Source organism: Dromaius novaehollandiae, chromosome 1 (assembly GCF_036370855.1).
Source record: "Dromaius novaehollandiae isolate bDroNov1 chromosome 1, bDroNov1.hap1, whole genome shotgun sequence".
Taxonomy (NCBI): domain Eukaryota; kingdom Metazoa; phylum Chordata; class Aves; order Casuariiformes; family Dromaiidae; genus Dromaius; species Dromaius novaehollandiae.
Window position 1 is genome coordinate 67720040 of NC_088098.1, and position 14499 is coordinate 67734538.

The 14499-nt window shown below is 36.8% G+C and overlaps 1 long non-coding RNA gene across 1 annotated transcript; it reads left to right on the forward strand.

Annotated features, from left to right (window-relative positions):
• The first annotated feature begins 8102 nt into the window (after window positions 1-8102).
• On the forward strand, window positions 8103-11952 carry LOC135328691 (uncharacterized). The gene is made up of 4 exons (XR_010389667.1): window positions 8103-8172; window positions 11409-11574; window positions 11661-11777; window positions 11909-11952. It is a non-coding gene; the product is annotated as an uncharacterized LOC135328691 (long non-coding RNA).
• The last annotated feature ends 2547 nt before the right edge of the window (window positions 11953-14499 follow it).

Genomic DNA, 14499 nt, shown 5'->3' on the forward strand with positions numbered 1-14499 from the left:
TTTTGATGACATATAAGAAATGAGATGTTAAGTCCAATTTCTAGGAAAAATGTGTCCATTTGTAGAACTTTGCCACCAACGAATAGCTCAAAATATTGAAGATGCCTATAGTAGAGACACCAAGAATGAATTAAGGGACTTTACATGCTGAACCTGGCTTTCTTCTTCTGATGTGAGTATTAACTAAAGCATGCTGATGGAGCAACGTAGTGAGCATTGATGGCTCAAATGCAGTAAATGTGATATGGATGGAAGTATACACATTTGAAACAGTCAGGAAACTTTCCGCTGTTACTAACCATTCATTTAATACAAAAACTATGCTTTTACTGTTGGTTTATACTGACATTGTATTAGGGTCTAAATGCAATCAACAAGTTGGTTTCATTGTGCTAGATGTTTTGTTAAGTGAAGACCTGTCATGAAATCTATATGCCTGTTTAACTCTATACTGAAGGCTTAAATCGAGTTTTGTGTCAGCTTTATCCATGGTGAGTTTTCCTCTGTGGTGTTGAGCCATTGACCACAGTGGAAATTCCAGGTCCTCAGGGCAATGGATTAGGTTTCCTATCGCTATAAATGTTTCAAATAGACTCTCCTTGAATAAAATGCTTTTCGTTGTTTTCTTCTCATTTGCTAGAGTTAGTATTATCATTAGCAAATTTTTATCAAATATTTTTATTTGAAAGATGGAAATGGTCTCTCTTTAGATGACCTCAAAGAATAGCACTGCCCTATAAATTAGGACTGTATTTTGGGGAGCTTACAGAAACAGGGAATGAAAGAATGAAGATAATTGTTCATAAATGCACAGGAACCATTAATATACATGGCATGTGTAGTTTGCAGGACTGTTGGAATGAGACCAATAGAGTGTTTGGAAAGAAGGTACCATTTTCGTGATAGGGGATGATAAAGTTGTGGTGATGGTGGGCATGTAAATAGCAGAATACTACAAACCTATTTGCAATAGATCATTTTATTGCACAATTAACTATGCCATTTAACATATGAGCCTGTCTGCTTCTGCTGTTCCTTCACCTACTGATGTATCTTTTATGATGCATCTTTTATTCTTCCAGGTAACAGTCCAAACTGTCAGGCAAACCTTTCAAATTTACTTGAGGAATTTTCTTGGCCAGTCACAGTTTCTTCTTGGGCACTGAAACTGACACCAAATTTATGTGTCTCCCTCTCTGTTCTGCATCTTCCTAGGTTCTGTTTTGAAGAAATATTTGTCTCCTGGAAATGAGGCTTTTTTCTCATCTAATTTTTCTCAACTAATTTTGACATTCCTGGGTTGAGAATTCGCATGAACTGATTCTGAGGATTCACAGGGCATAAAGATGAGATGTATTAAAGTGATGTCTCATTTTAGAAATCTTTAAGTTTGGTTTGGAGAAATGGTCCTTACTGTTGTGAGTAAATACAGTTAAGAATAGTACACCTGTATTCCTATGTGTACAAGTGAAAACAAATGAACACCCCCCCACACACACCCAGCTATTTCCTAAGACATTTTCAAAGACAAAAATGACAGCAGTTGGGAGGGGAAAGGAAAAAAAAATCTAATAACCTGCTTCTCCTCTTATAGGGAGTGCAGCCTGGCCCATACCATTCTGACCCCAGCTGCGTGTAGCTAGAACTATCTACTAGGTTTTCCATTATGAGTAAGATTTTAGTGGTACATATGTAGTACATCCACAGCTTTCAAATGCTTCAGAGAAACTTAAAGAATGGGTTTTTGCTTCAGCATGTCTTTGTTTAGGTACCTTATAGTAGGTATTCTTAAAACATGAATAATTACAGTTCAGAGAAAGTGCATTATTACTTTAAGTTACAACTGTAAGGAAAAATATGACAGTGGTGCTCAAATAAAGCTTGACAGTCTGCATAGCAGGCACCAGCCATCTGTGCTATGGCAGCACTGTTTGTATTTTAATGTTTAAACATACAGCAAAGATAATTAAGAATAACTATAATTAAAAATGATTACAACAAATTACTTTTCCCTCAACAGTGATGTGTGCCTGTAACTTACAAGTTACTTGATGAAGTAAACCTTTTGGTAAGCCAGATAGGATAGCTTTACAATCCTTACCCTGTTTCTGACAGTTCATAGATTTTTCAGGGGCTTTCTTTCCCCAAATGATGAAAGCATTTTATGTACTGGGCTTCATGCACCTATTTGATGCACAGTGATTATCACTGAAATTTCATCCTTCATATCAGAATATTCTCTCTCTTTTTTTTTTTTTTCTTTTCTCTAAGACAAGATTAAAAGTAGCATATTTCTTGGTGTATGGAAGCAAAATGACAAGAAAAAAACACACACTCAAACATTTATTTTCATTTTCAAAGAAAAATATTAATATTTTCTCTTGACAAAAGCAAAACAAAATTTTAAACAGGAAAAAAACTTTTTGGAGAAATTAATGCAGTTTCTCTTAAAACTTCCTGTTACCTAAGCATAATAAAGCTGCCTGATACTGCAGCCTCAGTTGTATGAAGCTTGAACACTTCTGTCTTGTGTTGAGTTCCATATGGATAGTGTCCTGTTGATCAGCTGTTGATAGGTCCAGGTGTCTGTCCTCATGGAAAGCAATACACAATATGGCCCTAAGTGCATCAGATTGGCCAAAGGCAAGTTTTCTTTAGCAGTGGTGGCCAGAATTTAAATTTCTGAGCACCTCCTTTGGAAAGCAAAACTGGGCCAAAAAGGAATAGTTTCTAATAGCTGATTGTGGTAAACCATTATTATTGCTTGTCCATTCTACTGTATTTTCAGCAGCAAGGTGAGATTTGGTGCAGAGTCTGGATGTGACCAGACAATGGATGCTGGCTCAGAAACCAGGACGTCCTCTGAGAGTCCTGTAAAATAGACATAATCTATGTATTCTGTGATGTTCCACTGTCATTCCTAGTCATTTAGTCTGTCTTTGGGCGTTGGTCCCAAAAGGCCAATACATAAGGCAGGAATCCATTTGTCTGTCTATCAACCATAAATCAGTTTAGATGGAACATTTGTGAGCAACTCGCTCAATACCTAAAGTTTGAAGCAATGTGCAGATTCAACTTAGTGTCACAGCTACCACAGGGTGCTTTGCAATAATTTGAGGAAGATGCCAAAGTCATTTTACAGATGAGTAAACAAAGGCACATAATTGCTCATGCCCACTTAGCATTTCTGAGGCAAAATAAAAATGATATTTTAGGAGATTTTGATTTCCTTAATTGATTGACCAAGAATAAAATAAAAGATTTTACCATAGAAAATTATTACATGTGGTTCTGCTTATTAAAGACCATATCTCAGCATCAATGACAAATCTCTTGAGAGAATTATTTTACATTGACAATTTCACTTTCTTTGAGAAAGTGAACATTTGTCATTTTGAAGAAACTATTATTTGAGGTTTGCTCTAGAATACACCAGCGTTTTGCTTGATACTAATGACATGGCCTGGTGAAAAGGGATTGATAGATGAATTAAAAGGTGTGTGTTTGCAAACTGAGATTGCTACAGTGGCAATCCTGTTGCCCTGAAGGTGATGGTGGTGCTGTGCAATCTCAAAGAAAGCAGAACTGTATAGAACTGCATTGCTTAATCACATGCTGGTCACTTAGATTAGCAGAATGAAGAGAATATGTAAGAGGGATATGAATAAAACATAGCAATAATGTGAGGAAGAATCCAAATACTTTTCCAAACTAATGTTTTATTTACCACTCTAAGTAGTTTAGTGCTGTTCTGGCATGTAATATTTGATGGGTATTATGTTTTATAAAGTTTGCGTTGATAGAATTGTATCTTTCATGCTGGGGAACCACATGATCTCCTTGCTTTAGAATAATATTACTTCATAAGACTGATTATAGCTATGTTTGAAATTCGTTTTGTATTTAAACAGTGTGGGCCAAACTGAGCCCTGGTGCAAATCTGCTTTTGCCAATGGAACTACACTAGAGAAACATTTGACCCTATGGGTTAATGTAATGAAAAGATAACAGCATACTGTATGATCACATAAATTAAAGATGGGAAATACCAATTAGGTCAGCTAGTCGTTACCCGGGGGACCAATTTAGACTGTTCCCTACACTCTGTTCTTGAGTGCTTTGCATTGTTTTAAGAAGCTCACGCAATAAGATTCCTGTCTTGGGAGACTATGCTGTAGTTGATCAGATCTCACCATTAAAAAATGCTGTCTGAGATCTAGCCTAAATTTTTTTCCTTCTCAAGAATTGTCTCAGTGTCCCTGTCATAAGCTTCCTGTTTCACTGTAAGCAGTATTATTTTGTTTTTCCATTGGCTTTCACAAGATATGCCACACATGTTTTCAATCAACACTTATCTTGGATTCGCTCACAAATAAAATGTAGGAGACTTCTACTTTTTTTTTTCAGGAGTGAGTTAAATTGTCTAGGTCAAATAAGAATTAATCGAAATGTATTTTTATCCTGATAGACGAAATGACCATTTAAAAGAACCCATGTTATTTCTGTTTTTTTTTCCTCTGTTTTTTTTTCCCTTGTTTTTTAAGCCTGGAAATAGAAATACACAAGTAATTAGGAAATGTTTTACTTTCCTCCCAGGTAAATCTAAGAAATACTGAAGATTTCAGGCTTAGATGAGATAAAACCCAATTTCCAGATGTGTATCCAATGCTGTATGCTTCTGGCTATGAAGCTAACACAGACATTCAAGCTGTCATGCGTAAGAACGGTGCCAGCCAGTGACTCAGGCAGGAAAACTTTGTGCATAAGCAGTGCCATTACCACGGGGAACACTTCCTTACAGTGTGACTGGGTCATCACACATACATTTGTCCTGAATTTGACCTTCTAGTGAAAACAGGACTCTATGTGGGTCCAATAGTCTCCATTCTCTAAGTGCAGCAAGTCTCCTTCCTTTAACAGAAGACTCTGGCTTTGATCCAGTGTGTGCCAAATAGATTCAGGAGATGTTTATAAATTGATTGACTAAATTGTTTCTCATGCTGCCACTACTTTTTGTTTGAGGTGGACTTAAAAATTCACTCTAAACACCTCGCTTTTCATACAATGTGTTATTCATTGCAACAAATAAATTAATGCCAGGAGCTTTTTTTTTTTTTTTTTTTTTTTGCCCTAACCATTTTGGCAGGTTAAATATTTGATCAGGTAGCACAGTACTTATTACTGCCAATTGTTAATGTCTTCGAGGACATTCATACAGCCTAACTTTGGTGTGTAATTATCAAATTATTATCTGAAAATTAGGTGCCTAATTTCACAGAACTCCTAATACAGGCAATGTAATGTCAAAGACAGCTTTAGAAGACGATTCAAGACTAACCTAAGTCTTCTCTTGTTCTGAATTGCCCCCAAAGGACTTTTATTCTGCTCTTACCAGAAGGGTCTCAGACCAGCTAAGATAGATGTCTACAGTGTTGTGAGTAATATCTCCTTGTTTCTTTGTGCCTTTTTGAAATGATAAAAGAAAAAACAGATGAATAATGTACATTAAGCCCTAAATAACAATAATAATAAACTATAGCAGAAGTTTCTGAAAAATAAACATACATTTGAAAATGTAGATGAAATGTACATGAAAATGTAATTAAATGAGAACACAAAGGGAATGGAGGAGTGTGAGGAAAATACAAGGTAGGTCAGACAATACAAAAAAATTGTTTAGTATCTGAAAAGAACTGAAGTGAAATCAATTCGGGAAACTGAAATGATAAGCACTGAAATATTCAGGTTAATGATATTTTTCCTTTAAAGCTCACAAAACAGAAATGAAAGCATATTAATATTATTGCTTATGTATTCCTTAGAAAGCATTGAGCTACAGGAAAAGTTTTCCTTGATTCATGAGCTGTTTCTGAAGGACTGCTCTGGCACTAGCCAAAGGCTCCTGAGGCCTTAGCCAAGTCCTCACTGAAAGTAATAGGATCCTTTTTATTTCCATTGAATTCATTGAGAAGGATTACAATTTTAGCACCACTCTTAGGTTGGCCATTGGACAAAATAACAGGGAACCAGTCAGATTCTTGCCTGCACTGAGCATTGCTCAGGTGTGAATGTGTGTCAGCAGTGCCACAGCTGATAACTCCCCAAGCCCCACATCCGACATCAGAAATGACACCACGAAGAGCGGCTGCCACAGTCTCGCCTTGCCATGCACTCCTGTGCTGCATACGCTCCTCTGCCGCAGCACTTCCTGCTCAGGATTGGCCGCAGTAGCTCCCTGCAGTAGGAGAGAGGTATGTGGGACAAGACACACCATGCCTTTGCAATTCAGTAGAGATTTCCCTAAGGGGTTTTAGTGTTGGTTTACAGCCCTTTTTTTGCCACCTGAGTGTCAGAGAGGGCACAATACTCAGCCTGTGATTCTGGCCAAATTAATTTAATCTACATAAGAGGTATGTATTGAGAAGAAAACGGAGAACGTATAGTTTAAGAATGACTAGCATAGCTTGAGACAGAGTGCCAACATTCTTAAGTTACTTACCTTTCAGATCTTACATTCATGAAAGAGAGGAGAAAATCAGTGGATGGCACTTCACATACTACTTCACACATTCTAATAATATACTACAGACTCTTGGATTCGCACAAGGCATCTGTTGAGTTTCCATATCAAAAATTAATAAGAAGGATAATAAGTAATGAAACAAGAGAGAGAATAGATATTCTGAAGATAAATCTCATTTACGGTAGACCTGCTTGAATAGCTACGTTGGCTTTTTTTCAGGCCACTGGCAAAGCTCAAATATACAATTAAAAATTATTTCAGGTAAACTGAATTAAAATGTTTAGTTTTTCTTTAACATTGTGAAAAGCTGAAACAAATTGTCTTAGTTCAAATTGAAGGTGTTCAGACTGAAGCAAGAGGTTTTATTTGGCTACTAAGCCTTTGTCAATACTTAAAAATATTTAAAATACAAAGATAGTAAATTTATAAGCAAAACCAATTGTAGCTGAAAATGGAAATGTTTCATTTAGTAGCTATCAGAACAAAATGCTTCAACTTTTTATGCTTTTTTTTTACTAAAAGTTTCCTGAAATTACCATACTTTGTTGACCAAAATGAAAAATCTTCTTTTTTGTTTTATTTACCAATAACATTTTCAGCTGTCAGATTTAAAAGAAAAACATGATGAGTAAAGTTCATGTATGTATCCAGTAGCCTGAATGCAACACACACGCAGAGCAAGTATATTGGTATTTATATACATTCGCTGATTTTAAGGGGATTGTTCACTGACATCAATAAGCCTTGCTGAAGTGAATCCATATAAGCATGTTTATTATTGGTATGGAATTGCAGGAAATAGTCATCAAACAAATAGTTGCTTCAGGATTCAGGGCTTGTTTAAATTTCAAAACCAGGAAATGACTGTAAGTTTCGATGTTGTCTTCCCATGGCTGACATAGGCCATGTATTATGCCTACATGTCTCACTTTCTTGCAAGGTTTTTGAAATTTTAGTATTCTTGAAAGATGCGAGAATGAGTGTCGCCTCATCTTCAGCCGTAAACGATGTCATATGGAAGGATACCAAGCAAACATCTTCCTCCTTGCTCTACCAATTAGCCATTTTGTGGGGGACCATCTCTAAGGACAGATGATCTCTGGTCACCAGATCTACCAAGGCAGACAATTGACTCTTAGGCTAATTTTCACAAGGAAGTTCCTTTCTACTGTGAACTTCCCAAAAATTCATACTGCCTTTAACATAGGTCACTTAACAAGTTTTGTATGGTAAGGAGTTCCAGAAGTTCATAAGCCAAATCTGACCAGAGATAGATGCCTTGTGTGAAGAGCTCCAGTTTCCTGTGCTATAGAGTCCTCATTCTCATTTTGTCCTACTACTTTTGCTTTGCCTTCCTATGTAAATCCCATTTCTTTGTGTTGATGTACTACGACTTCATATATGAAGTCTAAACATTTGCTTTCCACTTATTTTCAGTAGGTTCTTGTAACTTTATTTGATTTGACCTTTGTATTCATTTTTCATCTTTTACATCTTTTGGCATGCTTTCTATTTTACCCAATCTTTAATTTTGCTGTTAATACTTGTTTTATATTTCCTCAGGGTCTAAGCCTGCTGATTGTTGCATAAGATCATATTACTTCTTAAGTGAAAAAAATCTGTAAGAAAGCTCAGAGCCCAAAGCTGAGGTAAAGGCTAATCTTTTGCTTTTCTTTAGTTGCTACAAACCTTTGGTTATTGACAAAAACTTCCGTGTATACAAAAGCACAAGGGGGCAGCATTACATTAAAATAAATTGTTGCACTGTGTGTGTGTGTGTGTGTGTGTGTGTGTGTGTGTGTGTGTGTGTGTGTGTGTGTGTGTTTATGTATATGTGTTCTGACGAATAATCAGCAAGGTAATCCTAAGGTTGCAGAAAAAAATGTTATTTGAGTTTTCTTAGACTGCCTTATTAGTTTACTTGTCCTGGTGGCATTGGTAGGTTAGGGGAAAAATTCTCAGGCCATGAGAAATTTTATTCACCTTCTATTGTATAGCAGATCCTTCACACTTCTTCCTTTCCCTACTTTTCTCTATCAATAAATATTTACTTGGGTGTTTGTTTTTTTTTTTTAAGTACTAGCATCATGTTTTGGAAGATTTGTTTCCTGAGCAGCTGGTGTGAAAAAGAACTTTTTGCTCCCTTGTGGATATTGTACAGTGAACGTACTCTAGATGATTTCTACCTACCTTTGAAACTTTCAAAACTGGTCATCAAGGACGCATTTGGAAAAGACCAGTTGAAATGACCTGCTCTGCTGTGGCAGCTCCTATGTCAACGCAGTGAGCAGGCAGCGGTCTTCATGTGGAATACTTAAAAACACATTTTTGGATGGCAATGCTTTGCTGTAGGACCTTGACTTCAAGGAGCAAGAACATTTGTAATGAATTTGCAGGAATCTGGTCATGTCTAGAATGTTCTGTATTGTTTTCCTGTCATTTATTACAAGTTGTCGTTTTCTCAGCTTTGGATAATTAAAATCCCAAGTGTCTTTTTGCATGGAATTTGTCATCCAGACCACACAGTAAAACCTTCATGCTACTGCTGTAGATTTGTAACTTTCAGTTTAAATTGACTGAAAGGTCTGACATATCTTTACTGTTTTGGGTCATTTTGATGCTATACAAAAGAAGATGCAACCTATTAATTTTTTTTCCAGGGAATGTAAAGCCAAGGGTTGCTAACAGAAGTGGTTCTATAATGATTCATAAACTCTTAAATATGAAAATGGAGTGCCCATATTTTGTACTTTTCAGCTTTGCTTAGCTTTAAAAAAGAGCAATTATACACTTAGTGACAAATGCTAATGCCACTTGAAAGAATAATGTCAATGACTAGGGAAGGTTGTCAGGATTTGGTTGCAAGAGAGACAGCTAACTGCAGTCATTATTTTTGTTTTCTTCTCTGGGGATGCAGATAATTTTCATGTTGTATGGCATCACCTATTGGAAGTACTCCAGAGAGCACAGTGTGAACCCACTAGAGTGAATGACTGCTTCTACCAGGGTTAAAATGCCAACTCGCCCACAATCTTTCGTATCATTCACTTGTGAAAAGGAGTGTTAAAGAGATTCCTCCTGGGCCTGATTGTTGAGGAGCTGAGACCCCTCAACTTCCAACAGAGTCCGAGGGGTTGATGGGACTCCCTACTTCCTGGGATCAATTCTCAGAAGATAAACAGAAGTTAATGCACGGCATAGATATTTGTACCTATTTTAACTAATATTTTACTGAGATGAAATGTAAGAAAGTGGTGCCTGGCTGTCAGCCAAATCAGTAACCAATAATGCTATTAATCTTTGACACTTGTCAGTCCTCCATCTAAGAAATTGACTGCCTCTTCCTTTCCATGCCAGAAAAGCCTTACTAGTTTATAAAATGTGGATTTTAGGGCTGAACTATATAAAATTGAAAGGTTGGTAATAAAATTTTTAAAAAGTGATTTTTTTTCTCTCAGTGTACTCTGAGGCTACAATGATGAAAGAGAAGGTTAGTTTTAAGAAGGAAAATTTGTAATAATAACTTCAAGAGAAAAAAATTGAAAGAAAATTATAGGGTCTTTTGTTGTTTTTTTCCTTTCCATTTTAAATGAAAAATACATATTTTTTGAAGTAAAAGAGTAGAAACTAACAGTTCAGGTCACACAATCAATTTAAATTCTGCCGCTATGCTTCTGTTAAAAGTCATTCAAAGATGAACTTTGGGCTAAGAATATATATAAAAATATGTCCTTTCATTCTGACAAATTACATCTTTGTTTTTCACTCTTTCAGCTGAACTACAGCATGTTAACATGTAAAGCTTTGTCTTGTTTATAGGGAGTCCTATTCTGAGATTTTGGTGGTTGGCATCTGTAAGAGCTCTTCTCAGCTTTTTTTTCCTTTTCATCTAATATGGAAAATTCCATTCCTCCCAACACCACTGTTTCAGAATCTAATCATATCAATGTCAATATCTGTTTTTCATCTAGATAAGAATCTAGAAAGACTGGTAGGAAGATGCTTTGGAGAATTTTTCTCCTCTTCCTACAAAAAAAATAAATACAGTTCATGGCATCTGTCTCTGATTTTTACATGGGTCAATATATGTGGGGTTATTTGGGGTTTTTTAGTCATACCAGCTCATCAGAGATACCATTTTTCCTTAGAACAGTTTATTTATATATGCACTTTACCAATTATGTCTGCTTCTATAAGATTTGGAGTTTTTATATATATATATGTATGTACTCTGATATCTTATGTATGGAGACTAGAACAGTCTCTTTTTTCTCTCCCTCCCTTCCTCTCCCTCCAAAAAAAAAAAAAAAAAAAAAAAAAAAAAAAAAAAGAAAAGAAAGGAAAAAAGGTTTATTCTCCTACAAAGCAGTTTATCAATTTAGCAACACGGGTCAGCACATATTCTGTGTTGCACTGCTTCTACAGCCGACTCATGACTAGTGAAATGCCCTGGACTCTTGGCTCCTCTTCTTCATGATGACTTCCTATTGAAATCCAGCTCTCGTTACCTGCCCCAACAATTGCCATTACTCATAGAACTGCCCTTAGCTATTTAGGTATTTTAGAGGTCACCCACTATAAACAAAATCCCTCTCTCTCTCTTCATAGCTCTTATTTTAACGGACGTCACATATTGCAGTCCAAAAATTACCTCTGTTTTCATTCAAATTTGGTGGCACCATGTGTTGTTGACAGCTATTTCCACAAAGTATGAGGAATTATGGTTCTACAAAGAACTATATGTACCAAAGAAGGACTGTCCTTGTATTTTAAGTCTGTTGTTTTATTCTTAATGAATTTTTTATCATTCATTTTGAATGTTTTATCACATATGGTCTTATTTTTGAGCCTAGCCAGGTAAAGTAGTATTTCTTCTACATCACAGGAGTTACTTTCCCATTCTGAGCTACAACAAAGGTCAATGAGCAGGGCTTGAGGTTAGTTCAAGAGATGGGATGCCGTATCTATAGAATAAGAGTCATAGCAACGATTGGAGATTCTAAGGCTGCACATATGACTGAATACATGGAGCAAAAGCTGGACAGCTGAAGGTAAGGAGGGGTTGGTTGGTTTGTTTTCATCACCAAAAACTTTTTAATATTATTGAGGACTAGAAAACATCTTTTCTCTTTCTCAGGGACACTGTGATGTACTTTAAGCTCCTTAAATAAATGAATGGAATGTTCTAAAGTTCTGGGTGGGACTGTGTAAGCTACGCTCCTAAAAAGAAATCAATATTGAGGCCCAGCACAAGGTTTGTTTCTTTTGGCTTAGCTCTTCCTTCTGCTTCTCACACAAATAAAATATGCTTAATAATGAATGTTAAAAATTCTAAGGCCATTATCACTTGAATCCTGTCTATTGATCAAATGGTCTCTTTCATAGGCTGAAGAAAAAGGAGATGGCACTTCCTACTGTCTAGACTTGGCAAGTACTGTGATATTGAGGTAAAGAAACTCTTAAGAACCTTTAAAATAGAATTGTTAAAGACCAAGTGAATTATGCAGATGTGAATAATATCTTTTCTCGTTCTGTTCAGGCAGAAGGCCCTTCAGCTTCAATGTATTCCATCTTTTCTTTTCAGTGCCTATCATAGCAATCTAAAACCTTTCATAATAAGCATTCTCATAGATGTGCATAAACAAAAAAAATCCCCCAGCATCCCCCCAAATATTGAGAACTTTCCGAAGTTGTCACTATCAGACGTGGTGATCAGGCAGCGCTTTGCTGGTTGGCACCGGCAATGGCGGGAGTGAAGTGCTGGCTTGGGAAGGCTTCCCTCCCATTGGTTCTCTGCCTCTGGAGCAGGCCAAGTGCTCAGGCCAAATGTCTCACGCTGGTATAACTTTTTATTGATTTTTATTGCCAGGCGGGTCATCTGTTTCACCCTCCTTCTCCCCCTTTGTCAAATTAGACGCTACTATGCTGTTTTTTGACAGTACCTGAAATGTACGTGCTGCTTTACTTGTGGTAGCTAAAAAAGCTAACATCACTTTCCCTGACACACTCCCAGCAGCCTGGGTACACTGTACACACAGTCAGAGCCAAAAGCTCGCCAAGCAATTCTAGAGGAATTTTTAAGAATGCTAAGAAAGTGTCTTTGCACCGTGTAATATATTTGTTTCTTAATACCAATGTTTAACATACAACTAAAATATTACTGATAAATTAGGTAATGTTTTTCTCTTGATTTCCACACCACATGTAAGTTGTGTGACATAGCATATGATTGTGAAGCAAGTGTCCACCAGACTTTTCGATCCTTACATATGATTCCCAGTATAGCTTTTCTATTTTTATTGTATTTCATATGAAGAAACTTTATTACGGACTTTTTCTCCAGGAAGAAAAGAGAACTCTTTGGTGTTCAGTAAAGTGATTTAAAGGAGAAGTAAATGGTGTTTGTCCTATGCCTGTTACTGAGTACAGAGCTAAAAAAATGATCTATCTTTCAAAGGTGCTGTTCTTCGCAATTCCCACCGGCTTTGGGCCACACATCTGGATGTGTGTACTTAAATGAAATAAATTTTTAACATGCAAATATAGAAGTAATTTTTTTAGAGCTAGGCTTCCAAAATTTATTTACAGACTTTTCCATTTTCAAGCCTTTGCTTTATTTCTTCTTACTTGATTGTTTTTGTTGAATTTAATGAAATCTTAAAATCCTAATGTACTACTATATTACACTTTTTTCTTTTCAAATTAATGAATCTACTGGCTAGATACGTTCCTCAGGTTCTTTCAGCTTATGTAAAACAGGCACAAGTGCTAGGACAAAATGGATAATATTGCTCTGTCACATCCATTTTATTTGATCTGCTAATAAATGGGAAAAGTCTGATTCATATAAAGTTTTATGTTCATTTAGGGTTTTAAGAGGAGGCAGTGGGCTATACAAGCATTGTTTACTTGTCTATATTATTCAGCTGGTTGAAGCAAGTGTCTGATCTAGGCAGTCACTGTGGTTAAGATATACAAGATTACGAAGGAAAGATTTTCTTCATATTTAAAAAGACCTCCTCAGCCAATTCCCAGCCCAGGATGAGCAAGCTGACCACCATGCCCAGCATTCATCTCTGAAACGTAGTCATGGGGAGACCTGGGGAACCTACTCCTTTTCTCACTCCAACCCCAAGTGCGGAGGCACACTTAAGGTCCTGGCGTAGGGCTTGTGAGTTCAGAATTAAGATCCTTCTTCACTGGTACCTTTCCAGCCTAAGCTTGGGAAAGCCACTAAGCCTTGTTGTGCCTTGTTTCCCATATGCAAAAATGGATAATTCCTCCTTCAGAGGGATGATATCAAATGTTTCACGAAGACATTTCTGTAAGACATTCAGACACTACAGAAAGGGATGTTGTACAAGTAAATAAAAATAGTCATTTACCTGAACTGAATAGAGAAGGAGATAAGTGAGTGAAATAAGGAAGGCAGACTTCCAATTTATTATGACAATGCAAGAAATCTCTCAGTATGTATGATGCGAATAGCAAAGAGAAGGAAAGGCTTCTCCCTCCTCCCTTCCCTGAATTCTGCATGGCCTATGCACAGGACACTAGTTTCTATACCTTCCTTCTTTTCTAGGTTTGAGAAGATGCTGTGCTTTCCTCCAAAGAGAATATCTCCTGTTCCTGCTCATTCCCCTGTCTTGGGCCATGGACTTTACTGAACGTATTCCATTAGTGGAAAACGCCTTTTAGGAAGTTAGTGTTGCTCAAGCATGTCAGCCCCCTGTGCTAGACCCTTAAAAGCTTGGAATTACCAGGATCGGAGACACCTCTTTAGCCTCCTCTCACACCCACACAGCATGTTTCTATTGACAGTGACAGATACTGCATCTTAATAGGGAACCTACTTCAGCCTCCAGCAGAGAAGGAAGCACACATCTCATTAATCTCCCTCAAAGTATAGTATGAACCCTTATTTACAGCCTCAGCAACATTAGCAAGTATTCTGTGTTGACATATGCACACAGGTT